At 43.0% G+C, this 13,300-nt stretch overlaps 1 protein-coding gene across 7 annotated transcripts in view; it reads left to right on the plus strand.

Moving 5' to 3' along the window:
• The window catches only part of DST (dystonin), a 1,789,835-nt gene that overhangs the window by 661,264 nt on the left and 1,115,271 nt on the right, over nucleotides 1–13,300 (plus strand). The window lies entirely within an intron of this gene.

Below are 13,300 nucleotides of genomic sequence, written 5' to 3' on the forward strand. Positions count from 1 at the left end.
AGCAAATAATTTGTTTATTTCTGCAGTTTTGCAACCTCAGATTGCATGCAATCTCAAAAAAGTCTAATTTATATTTCATAAAAATTCACTTTGACCTAATACAATTATTGCCTCTCTTCTTATTTCAAATGACTTTCTCTACTTTACATGCTTTTCGTGCCTCCTTTCTCTGAGCACACCCTTTTCTAAATCACACATGTGCCTTAATCTCTCTGATTGTGTTTCTGTGAATTGCCCACACCTCTTTTCAAAGATCACAGCCTCTCCTTTCTTTTCCTTTCATTTAAAAGTCATACCCCAGCAACTTAACAATACCTAATCTCCTGTAGCTCATCTATTAATACCACAAACCATTTGCATATCTTCATATACGTACCTATTAAATATGACACTTTACTCCTGTTAATTTAATCTAGCACATAGAAAGTGGAGCAAGTGCAAGGAATAGTTTCTTTAAGAATACAAGACTAATCCCAATAGCTATCAATAACCACTGAAAAAATCACTAAACATGAGTTCTGGAACAGTGGCTGCCCGACAGTAAGTGCTTCAATACCTTATTACGGGTAGAAAGCACTATATATTTCGAAACAATGCAATATATAACTCTCCTTGCCCACACTAACAATAACACAATAACACTCAGCTGTCGGGTAGTAATTTGTAGTTCATACAGGCTACAAGGACCTAAAAAGATGCTCTTAACTGTCAGTGTACTGAAACCTATAAACTGTGCACCTGTCCCTCATGCTTCTTCTTCAGTACCACTGGGACCAGCTGTGTTCCACGACAAGAAGACACATTTCAGTGATCTTCAGACCTGACTTAAAAACATAAGGTCAAAACAAAGCCAACATCCTTCCAACCACACATCCTACATAGAATAGAATGCTGGCCATCCAGGTGACTGCTCCAGCACAACACCTAGGGGTAGTAAGTGTTAGAAAAAAAGTTGCAGTACAGTGGTTGGCAGAGTGTTGTATTTTTTGTGATCCCATGTGGAAAGTGTTTTGGTGTCATGCATGAGGAACAACTAGAGATGTATTTTATCTTCTTATCCTGACTCAGGGGACAGTGTCCAGCAGGGTGTTAGACAAGATGTGAAAGATAGGCACACAAATTATAATATAGCACTGTAGCCCGCAGGTGAGGGCTATACCGCTTGTTAAAGGCACTGAACATAAATTATATGCAGATACCACAGCCAAGGAAATATGATGAGTAAGAAAGCATATACCAGCAGGTATAGTCTGAGGCAGAAGGGCTATAATACTATTAGAACATTCCACCCACATGGGGCAGAATATTCTAAAGTAAAAAGAGAGAAATAGAAAGACAAGCATTGGAATGTTGGAGCACAAGGAATATATCAGCCAGTACTGACCCTGAGCCACTCCTTGTCATGTGGATCCGCCAACATTCCAGTGTCCTAATTATGGTTAGGACTAAATCATATAGGCAGCACTAGTCTAGGCAGAAGGACAATGGGGTGATCTGTGCATGGGTACCAGGAAAAGGTGCGTAATTGGAAATGGTATTGTAACCCATAGGGGAACATGTGCAAAGCAGAGATGCTGTCAAATGAATACAATGATGCCAAAGTGGCAATAATGGGATTTGTCAACATGAGCGGTAGCCATGCACCTTTTCTAGAGGCAGAGATACTTCCTTTTAGCCTACAAATGCACTTCATGCACAAAGTGATCCAGAATGAAAAGGTGGAAAAGGATTTGCATTTGTGGACTTCAGAGAGTAACCTTCCTAGCAGGGGAACAATCCAGTGTCTCTTTTAACAGTAAGTGGTAGGGGCAGATACACACTTAATGGTCTAGAGAGCCTACTGGCTGCCTTGTGAGTCTGATTCTTGTTGTCACTAGAGAATCATTTCCCCGTTTGCTGTAGCAAATGTGCTCGCCATCATCCTTCCTTCCTGTGATCATAAATGTAAATATTGTAATTCTAGTGAACTGCATTGCAGCATTGCTTTATCTATGTGAAATGAATCATGCTAAGTCACAGCCTTTACATTCAAACTCAGCTATTTAGGAACTGCCCTTTACGTAGGGAAGCTCCACGATGGGCATCTTAACATAATTGGGGGTGAGATGGATTGCCAGGTTATCATCTCACCAAGTACAAAGTCACCCTTGTTTTCTTGCAGAGAATCTCTGAGGACTGTCTGATTCAATTCTGATGATTTCCTTTGGTGGTACATTTCTGCACCATATCCATGGACCTGTCTGCCAGCCTGGCTCCTAAATGCCTGTGAATGGAGGATTTGGATTGAGGGTTGATGTAGTTTGAGCACATCACCATTTGCAACAACATTAGTGATTTCTGTTACATATATCGTATGACACATTCATGATTTTCTCCACTCCTCGACTTAGGAAGGACTGCATTCAGGCTATTGTAGTAAGATGCTATCCGTCAATAGTGCATTTTATCTGTGCCAATGTTCATGAAAATAAAAAGTATGTTTTAACCCCTAGGTTTCACGCTAAAAGAATGTGATGTCACATTCTGCTCCAAATTAAATGAAGTTACTTCTCCAACGCCACTGTCTGCAAATTGGAATTTAATCCTCCTAGAAAAAGATGTCCTGTGGTGGTCTTCATTGGACCTTTGTTCTTTCCACAACATATATACGTATAGATGTGTAGTCAGGAACGCGTGATCTTTCAGCATCATCTGCTGTATCCGCTGTACAGTCAACATTCAAATCCATCACAACGTTTTTACTGAACCAGGGTGGCAGGCTGTGATCACACATCACAAGGATTATTTTTATTGGATGAAAAGAGCATACATCAGCTTTGATGGGTATAAAACCAGTTTTTCTACTGGGTGGTGCATCATAGTATATGTCAGCAGGGTACCATTCACTCTTCTTTCATCACTGAGAACATCCCCAACCAAAGTTTAAAAGGAAACACCCAAAGAAACAAGGTGTTTAACTGTATTATCCTCTAAATCGGTTAGCTTGGAAATATTTTCTCACCTCTCCACATGTATCACCTGGCAGACTTTATCACATGGATAACATGCACATTTGGGTTTTTAGGTCTCCAAAAACATTTAACTGCTTACAAAGTTCACTAAACTAATCCGCATAAGGGCCACTGAGCAGAGGATGAACTGACTGACACGTCTGTGTGAGTCAAGGGCCCATAACACCCGGCAGCATGCTCCGCCTCTGAAAGCCAAACCCTTTCCCATTCATTCCACTCATCCTACCCCTTTGTTTCAGTTTAACAAGGGCAAACACCACACAATGGAGTCAAAAATAAAAATATGTCATTAAAAAGGAATAAAACCATGAAACAAACTCCTTCCTTAAACTAACATATCTTGATTGCTTGCAAGCAAGATCACATGCGTTCCTTCTTCAAAAAATATTAGTTTAGCCTAAGTTTTATCTTGCCCAACATTCTCTGAAGAATCAAAATACGATAAAATCGCTGCAATATGAAACTTATAACATAGTAAAGGATATTCACTATCCACACCGATGCAAATATGATTTGTGCCAGTACTCTGCCAGTAGCACAGTATGGTCAATAGGCGTACTGCAGAGATGAGGCCGCTTTGCGATTGTCTAGCCGATTCCACAGGTGCGAGGGACGGCAGGGACAGCAGGCAGTCTTTGTGACAAGGATTTCCCGTTCATGAACCTCCCTTTATGTCTTGATTCTGAGCAGGCAGTGATCAGTAGTTGAGGTATGAAGGGTGATGTGGGCTAGAAAGCTCATGTAGAGGTAACGCAGGAGTAGGGAACAATGCATGTAACGTCGAGTTCGTGCTGTAGCTTTGCCAAACGCATTAGAGTGTAATTAACAATAAAAGCTCAAACACTGCAACACAATAATGGCAGAAAATCTGTCTCTCACAGATTTGCAGGGATACTTCATGCATCCTTTCTAACTGCAAAAGCGACGCCAAGCTTAATGGTAGTGTCATAGAAGTGTAGTGTCTGACCTGTGGAGCCTGTATGAGTCAAACTATCTTTGTTGCACAAGAACCTGTTCAGATGATTCAGGCGGGCTGCAAGCATTTCAGTTCACGTGGTCAAGGTTTTTGTTTGGTGTCAGTCATTCAGCTTGTTATGAGATCAGAGTTGGCAGGAAGGTGCCTGACTCCTTCTGACAGTAGTGACCCTTGTGAATGCAGGGAAGGTGCATATTTCAATTTGGTACTACTTCAAGAGGATAAAAGTGTGTCCAGTTGTTGGGTGAAGCGTGACCCTCAAGTTTATCAGCATGGCCTACAGGGAACCACAAAGGTGTCCTTGCGAGATCCTCACTTCACTGACAGGTCATAATAACATTCAGACCTCAGGATGGGACCAATAGCCCTCCAGAAAGTTGCCATTCAAATGGAGATCACATGTAATTTTTTTGAGCTCTCCCTGTACTCGAGGTGGTAAGCACAAGGACGTTTTTACTTTAGTCCCTGGAGAGATGATGATGGCAGCCTCCTCTCAGCAGTGGTCATCTTAGCGTCAAGCTTATAGTAATACATGACCAACCTGCTTTTAAGACAGGTTCTCATCGTGCAGGGTAGTCTGTCTGCTTCCCTTCTCCAGTTCTAAGCAATGCATGCTTCTCTGCTGTCCTTTGAGTCTCATCAGGTCCGGCTTTAGCTCTAGTGGCGCCCTGTGCGACAGTCTTTTTGGCACCCAATGTCCACCTCCTCGGATTCTCTCACTACCACCCTACAAGTGTGCCCCTCATCTCTCCATAGCCCCCCTTCACATACATTCATTTGTTTTAAAAGTGCTTTTAAAGGCTGGCTCTAATAATCCACTCAGCTGTCCACATAAAATATAGTTCTATTCTTTGCAGCAGGCATATTTACCCTCTACATATTAACCCTTTACGCTACTTTATTGTGAGTCAAAGCTGCCTCTACACAAAACTCCCATCTCTTTCCCTAGCAGGAACATTAATCACAAGAAGTATCTTGATACTTTAATTGCTTACTGAAGGCTGGACACACAAGAAACGTTACAGGAGGTGCTTTTAAATCGCAAGCTTCTAAGTTTATTGCTAAAGACATTGACCCCCCTGAGGTCAGCACCCAGTGTGGTCGCACCTCTCGCACTGCCCTAAAGCCGGCCCTGAGTCTCATCCCAGCTCATGAAGGAGAACAGTCACAACCAGAAACTAAGACCTGGGGCAATGCTTGAAATGTTTTTTTTTTTTTTAGAGGGGGGGTGGCTCTATTAGGTTCAAGTGCATTGTGTTCAAATGTAGGTTGATCTCCTAGAAACAAGCAGTACATATACCCTGGTGCTGTGATGACAATTGTATCACCAGGGTTTAGTAAATTCCATTCAGACAGTCCTTCAGTGAATCAGGTACTTGTCTTAGGGTGTCAGTCCTCCTACATCAGGGCTGACTACAGGAGGTGGAGATGGGACTCAGGACATTGCCTATGTTCAGGCGTCGAAGTCCTTGATAAGATAATACTTATTTCTAGGCCACAGGATGAGCGGCCCAAAGAACTCATGGAGTAAGCTGAAAGAAGGTCTCAGTGTTATGTTGAGATTTCTGGGTACAATGGACTGGGCAAGAAGGGGGAATGTGGCAAACAGCGACATATGTATGGGACGGGAAGGCATCTAACGCAATATCTATATTATCATGGCAACCCAACTTCTTGGGGCTACCCATGCTCTGGGTACCCAGAGCCTCTATCCCAACCCATCACATCGCGTCATTGATGCTACATTCACATTTCACACAGTGAGTGGAAGGAAGCGGACCAGGTCATGCCAAGCTGCAGTGGTTTACCAGGGAGGGCAGGAAGGTAGTCTTACCTACTAGGGATAGAAATAAAAAGGACTAGACGACAGAACCACACCGGCTGCCCACCAGCCGTTAGTGACACCATTGCCTACATGAGGGACTTATAGTCAAGCAAGTTAATTTGAGCACCATTGTAGAGTGTTAAGGACTCCCACGCAGAGGATGTACTGGGTGCCTTGGAAAATGATAACTTCCGGAGCACGGCAGTACAGTGTGGTTCACAAGCTGCTCTCTACTGAACATGCTTGCCCCTATGCATCTTACATTCTTCTACATAGTCGTACTGAGGAACAAACTGAAAGGAATCAGATGAATTATTAAAACACTCTATTAGTACATACATATCTGGGACGATGGCTTCAATATATTCAATTAGAGAAAGTGTAGTCGACAATATCATCAGATATTTATGAAGATGAACATCTTTACGGTGATGGGTCACCGGTTAGAGCTGCTCTGCCTTTGATATGCCAAGTGCTATTAAAATGCGCACTCGGAATGTGAAAGAAGGATGAAGGTTCTCTAAAGGTTGTAAGATTGCTCTCAAAACTGCTTAATATTAACTCAAATAGATCACGCTGCACAGAGCGCAGTCGGAGCTGCATTGATTGTGCCACATTGCGTCACTAACCCACTCATCCAGTCCCCAGGAGCACCATTTGCATTGACATTCATCACACCGCCTCAGGTCCGTTAGAACATTTACAGTGTCTCCCTGGAGAAATCTAAAGCAACCTACTTGTTTCAGACAATCTATTCTTAAATATTATGCAGACCAGCACACAGCAATAGGCCCCCGGCATCCATTAACTTGCTGATAGTGTAGCACGCACAGCGGGTTTGCCACTACTGACGTTATCACCAGAGGCCCAACCAACTTTCCATAAAGGTGTGAAAAAACAGAAACGTGAGCTGGCGAAAGCAGGGTTAGCATATCTGAACAGCTGAAATGGTGGGAAATCTTAGGTTGTGCTTGTGAGAAGATAAGTTTCCTGCAAATCACGGTGCACTTGGACAATATTATTTGTTATGCCTTTTTTATCATTTGACTTCCTGAGCGAAATCTAGAATACAAAATGTAATTGTATTATACAGCTGGTTGCAGCCGGTTTCAAAGAATAATTGAGTCACTGCCTTCCTATAATGACATAGTCGATGTAGCCTAAGACATTCTTTGGAATGACTAATGCTTTCGTTTGATGAATTCTAACTCTGGCTTCAACTCTCAACACAGGTATTTCCGCGAGAATGTGCAAGGTTTTGCTGTCAATTTGTTTTGCTGTAGTTTTCATTCTGCATCTTGTCATCACACTTACATGCTTATTCATAAGGGGTGGGGCTAGTCAGGACCTTTGAATTTTACTAAAGTTATATGAATAGGATACCTACTTATAGGGGCTTTCACCAACCCTTTTCTTCCATTGGTCTGTTATTGTGTCATCCACATTTTTGTTCCCCACTAGAGCATTCAGCATGGGGCAAAGGGTCAGCACCCTTCAGCCATTCGCTGACTTCATGTGAGTGACAGCATTCTTCTCTTTCACAAGGAGCGCGTCCACGCACAGTGTATTTCCCTTCAGTGCCAGGGAGTACTGGGCCATGTCTGCTTTCTAGACCAAAAATATTTTTGCTTTCAGCCATTGATTTCTTTTAAGAACAACAAAGGCTCTGCAGCTTCCCAAACAATAAAGTTTTGCAAAAAACATGAAAAAAACAATCATTGACTTTGCCATAATGCTGGCATTCAGTTCTGGACCTATTGGCTTTGCCAATGTTGTATTTTATTTGTTATCTCACATTGCAGTACTTTTGTAATGTTATGTTCAGTTCCTGGAGGCTAACAAAGTCCTATGGCATCCTGATACAGATGTTTGTTAGCACACACCTTCCTTATACTGAAGTTGTCAAATAATTTGTTGCTGGCCTGTGAGTAATAGTCGAGACTGCTCCAGACAGCACTTGTAGACTGACTTTAGTCCTGCTTGAGCTGCTGAGTAGACCCACCCGGGTCTTGTGCCTGGTTAGTGTCTGCTTAACACATCCCACCATTCACTGTCTGCACAGTGTTTCTTCCTGTACCTCCACTATCTCTCTGTGTTGTCACTTCACTGATTGTACTGTTTCTAGCCACCAGTTGTCTGCCCAGCGCTTCTCCTACGCTCATTATCTGTGTATACACGTTATTCATCCCTTGCAGAACAGTGCTTCGCCTCCTACACAGCTCAGGTTCAATCTCCACGTAATGCCTGCCCAGTTCGCGTCTGTCCTCACCCACTATGTGCACAGCGCTGCCCTCCAGTTCACCATCTGCACAACACTTCTACCCACAGACTGTGTGCACTTTACTCTCAACCGGCCGCCCACACACTGCTTCCCTCTCACTTTGTTCACTCACTGTGTGTGGGTGTTGTGTATGTCTTCAGCTCACCATCAGCGCAGTTATTCTCCCAACCCGGCTGCACAGCATTTCTCTGTTACTAACCCACTAGCCATCTACACAATACTCATTCACTCACCTCGCTCACTACCTGCATAGTGCTTCACTCTCACCTGCTGCCTCTGCTGCACGTCTCAAGTTGATTGACCCATATTTGATGCGATAGGTCTTCACAACCCCTTAAAAATGCGAATAGAAATAACCCGGATTGTGATCTGAATACATTTTCAGCACGGCTGCAGCCATTAAGCACTTGTCTGCTTCTGGAAGTCTGGCAGAACTGGGTTGCAGTCAGCCTTACGGCACCTCTTGAAAGCCTATAGTCAGGCCTGTGCCTCTGAAAGGCAGCAAGGATGTGACAGAAACAGCTGTAAGTCAGTACTGTGCCTCTATTGTCTGGGGATTCGTGGACAGACACGGCCATAAGTAGGTTCCATGCATATACAAGTCCTTTGTAATGATCACGAGTCTGTCTGAAGTCAGGTCTTTGATATTGAGAGTCCAGTTGGGTTGTGCTGGCAGGAATGCAAGGACCAGGACTCTTCACTGTCTAAGCTTGGGGTGTCCAGCATAGGTTTGGGAGGGCCTCATATTGAGTGCAATTAAGTAGGGATACTTAAATACGTTTGCTTGCAGCGAAAAGTAAATCACGCCCTCAAGCCACATACATAAGTCAGTTTTTTGAGGGTGTCACACGAGGAAAGGGTTTAGCTTCACCTTCGAATAATTACACATTTTCCCATAGGCATCTGTGTGATACACCCCCTTGAAAACCATGCTCACCATCCAAAAATGTTTTGTCTACATTGATTGCAATAAGCCATCCTCCAAACCTATTTAAACTCAGCCTTCAAAAGGTCTGGCCCAGTGCAGAAGACAGACATACAGACACAATTGCCGAAACAGACAAATATTGAAGCCGCACAGATCATTACTGTCTTTACCTGCGCTGAGCTCACAGGGTTCAGCAGAACTGTGGGATCCATTGAACCTTCCCCCATTGACGACAGTTGGTTACCCATGCAACAATAAGATGCCCCAAGAATAGTCAGTGTTAATTATACAACACACCTATATAGTACTGAAAATTAAGATTTTCGGTGAGAAGCGTTATGCATTTCAGCTGTATCTTGTCTCTGCTCCATTACGGAATAATGGCAGACCTCCGAGAGGCGATAAATGCAGGCCGAGTTAGTTTGCCATCAGTTCTTCGAGTGATTTACAATGCATCTGCGGTAATTTGAGTAGGCAGCAGACGGAAAATACCAGATTAATGCAGATAATATACATTCAGGCGACATCCAGTTCAATTCTAAAACCATCCTTACTCTTTTTTGCGGACTGGTGTGAGCCATGAATGGTAATGTTAGTATACACGTGGAACTGGTTGGGCAGAAAAGATGTGATTTGATAATTGCTTGTTTTCCACTCAAAGCTGCTATCTCAGCTTCATAGCTAATTATGAAATATACGGTTCTTCCTCTAAACAACTTCTGTATAGAAAATGAGAAAAGAAACATTAGTGGTTGGACTGGGCGATGAGTGGCAGTGTGAAGCTTGTGGGGTACACATAGTATCCCAGAATCCAGGTAGCCGCTTTCTAAGGACGCTCAACTTCTCAGGAAACGGGGCAGTTGTTTCTTCCTTAATTAACCAACACCATGCTGGCTGTCAACATAACATGAAGATTATATTGTGCTCACTAGATAATGCCAAAGAAATTGATTCCGCCACCTCTGCAAACATTAAACTGCCAGTCCGGCAGTCAGCGAGGCTACTGCTTTGACAGTCCCACCATTTGCATCTGTACAGATTTGTTGCTGACAGTTGCCTCCATCTTGAACAAAGTGTATGTGCGAGGTTATAGATAATTAAGAACAACGGACGAGCTCCTCCAAAGTCAAATTACCTCATTTCCTAAGAAGTGAAAAGTATGTTCCAATGAGGAATCCTGGGCTTTCTCCTGATTGCAATGGTTCAAAAAAGGATAAGCTCCTCTCATAGAAACGGCATATAAAGAATTTTAGCGGCATCAAGGCAGTATTACATTAACTACATTAAACAGTAAAAGTACTAATCAAATTTAGTAAAATATAAAATGACACCCACAATGACAAAAAATGTGAGCAGTAATCATTTTGCAAAAAGCCTTTATTGAAGCCAGTTGTCAATCCAGTGTCAATGTCGATCTAGATCCATGACCAAAAGCATTCGTGGAAGGCCAGTACTGCACCAGAATAAAATACATCCACCAGAAAACTGCTGTCTCTCACTGGAGGGGTGTGAAGGAGCATGGCCAATTACCTTGCAACCTGGTACACTCAAATTCCTCCAAACCTCAAGGGAAATTTCTGAGGGAGTCAGGTTGTGGATTCTGGGGTGAGATGGAATCCTATGAAGTTGCAAAAGTTCTTCCTGAACAATTTCAATGCCTTACGTCTTTCAGAGGCTCTTTTAGATGATCCAAGACACAAATTCTAGGTCGAAATAGACTTTTCTACCCCGGAGTCTTTAAAACTACAGCTAGAGTCCAATCCCACGAGGCCTTCTAAATCTTTCCTGCAAGGTGCTCTCTTTTATTCAGAACTTCCTTTGGCCCGCAGGAGCATGGGCATCATTTAGAGGTCACCAGGAGTCACAGCTGCAGCCTCTGGCTTGCTCCTTGCGACCCCTGGCACTACCTTGGGAACAAATGGCTTCAGAGGTGAGAAAATCAGTGCCAAGGGGTGGCCCCATTCAGTATTGTCTACCCGTTTTACATTATACTACTAGTGAACGTATTATTATTCACTATTACTGTAATAAAAAATGAAGCACACTTAGGACCTTTGGTGGCAGCTGCGGTAAGCAAAAATAGTTTTAAGTGTATGTTGTATGTCTGCTAGCGGGCGGGAGTATGTTTAAGTAAGAGAAAGGTGCATGCGTGTGAGCAAATATGTCTGTATGTGTAAGCAGTTCTTCCTGGATGTGCAAGTATATGTGTGTGAGTGAAGATGAGTGAGAGTCGAGTGACAAGTAGTGCGTGACATTGTGTGAGACTGAGGACCAAATTTTCTATTCTTTGATGCAAGGCAACGTTGCTGCACTGCCATGCATCAAAGCGAGTTAGGAAATATGGACCATATCTAATAAAATATAGTGCATTTTTTGTTTGCCTGTGGACAGGCACACTTTTGGCAGCCATGTGCCAATACGTGTTCTCAGAAGCATAGGTTTTGTACTGAAAGAGGTCCTTTCTAGTACAAAAACTATGCTTTAAGACTTTTTTCACTTTGTATATGTGCTATACAACGCAACACACATTCAAAGTTAGAAATACGGAGAGAAATTAAACTATTTATGCTTGTTACACCTAGCTTGAGAAGGAGTAAGATTTTGTGCAAATTCCTGTCAATCAGTGTTTGTAGATAGGGGATTGTATCAAAACCCTTGGGTCATTACATGGAATGCCTTCTCGCACCCCCACCACGCACAGGTTTTCCTTAAAAAATGTGACTGCTAATGTTTCATTTATACTTTTATGGATGTTATAGAAGTTCTCATAACTGCTGTAATATCTGGGATAGTTAGCAGTGCATGGCGAGGGCGTAAGTTACAGTTATTTTAAAGAACTCTAACTATCACTGCTGAATTTCTATGAACTCGTACAAGTAAATTCAGAACTTACTATACCGTACCTGTAACCTTTGTTTTTTTCAGTGAATTTCAAATTTTTTATATTCTATTCCCTAAATATAACGTCCCTGTAATCTTTGTTTTTTTCAGTGCATTTCTATGGTTTTTTTTTAACGTAAAGTAATTTTTATTGCTATATGTTAATCCAACATTGCGCATGTCCTTCGGCCATGTGCATAGGGGGTTGGCCACAGGGCCTGGCCTGTGGTAAGTCCCTGCGGCCAGCCCCTATAACAACCTAACCCTGCATGGCCCCCCCTTCCCAGTCCGATCTCAGCCCTGGGGCCCCGCCTAATTATTACATTTTTTTGGGATGTCATAAATGATGTCACTGACCATGTCAGAAGTGATGTAATATCTGAGGTTATAAGCAGTGCATTGCAGGGGCTTAAGTTATAGTTAGGTCAGGTAACTTATCTGCTGAATTTCACTGGTTATGTATGAGTGAGATGTGAGCCTAACTATAACATCTCTGTAAACTTGTTTTTTTCCAGTGAATTTCTAAAGTTTTTAAATTCTATTTCCTAACTATAATGCCCCTGTAACCTTTGCTTTTTTAAGTCAATTTCTAAGGTTTTTTAAAATTTGTTTCCTAACTGTAATCACTAACCTTTGACAGTGAGTCTGTGAGTGAGCGCATAAGTGTCTCAGTAGGTCTGTGAATGGGTGTGAGAGTTTCTGAGTGGGTCTGTCAGTGAGTGTGTGAGTGGGAGTAGGTCTGTAAGTGGGTGAGTGAGACTCTGAGTGGGTGTGTGTGTCAGTGCGTGAGTGGGTCTGTGAGAGGGTACATGAATGTGTGAGTGGGTCTGTGAGTGGGTGCGTGATTGTCTGAGTGGGTTTGTGAGTGGGTGCATAAGTGTCTAAGTGGGTCCGTGAGCGGGTATATAAGTCTCTGACTGTGTCTGTGAGTATGTGCGTGAGGTTCTGAGTGTGTCTGTGAGTGAGTGCATGAGTCTCTGGGTAGGTTTGTGAGTCAGTGCATGAGTGTCTGGGTGGGTCTGTGAGTCGGTGCATGAGTCCGAGTGGGTCTGTGAGTGGGTGCATGAATGTGTGAGTGGGTCTGTGAGTTGGTGTGTGAATTTCTGAGTGGGTTTGTGATTTGTACATAAGTGTCTAAGTGGGTCTGTGAGTGAGTTTATGAGTCTCTGAGTGGGTCTGTGAGTGGATGTGTGAGTCTCTGAGTGGGTCTGTAAGTGAGTGCGTGAGTCTCTGAGTGGGTCAGTGAGTGGGCATGTGAGTCTCTGAATGGGTCTGTGAGTGGGTGTGTGAATGTCTAAGTGGGTCTGTGAGTGGGTGCGTGAGTGTCTGAGTATGTCTGTGAGTGGGTACATGAGTCTCTGACTGCATCTGTGTGTGAGTGCATGAGTTTCTGAATGTG

This window comes from Pleurodeles waltl, chromosome 5 (assembly GCF_031143425.1).
Source record: "Pleurodeles waltl isolate 20211129_DDA chromosome 5, aPleWal1.hap1.20221129, whole genome shotgun sequence".
Taxonomy (NCBI): domain Eukaryota; kingdom Metazoa; phylum Chordata; class Amphibia; order Caudata; family Salamandridae; genus Pleurodeles; species Pleurodeles waltl.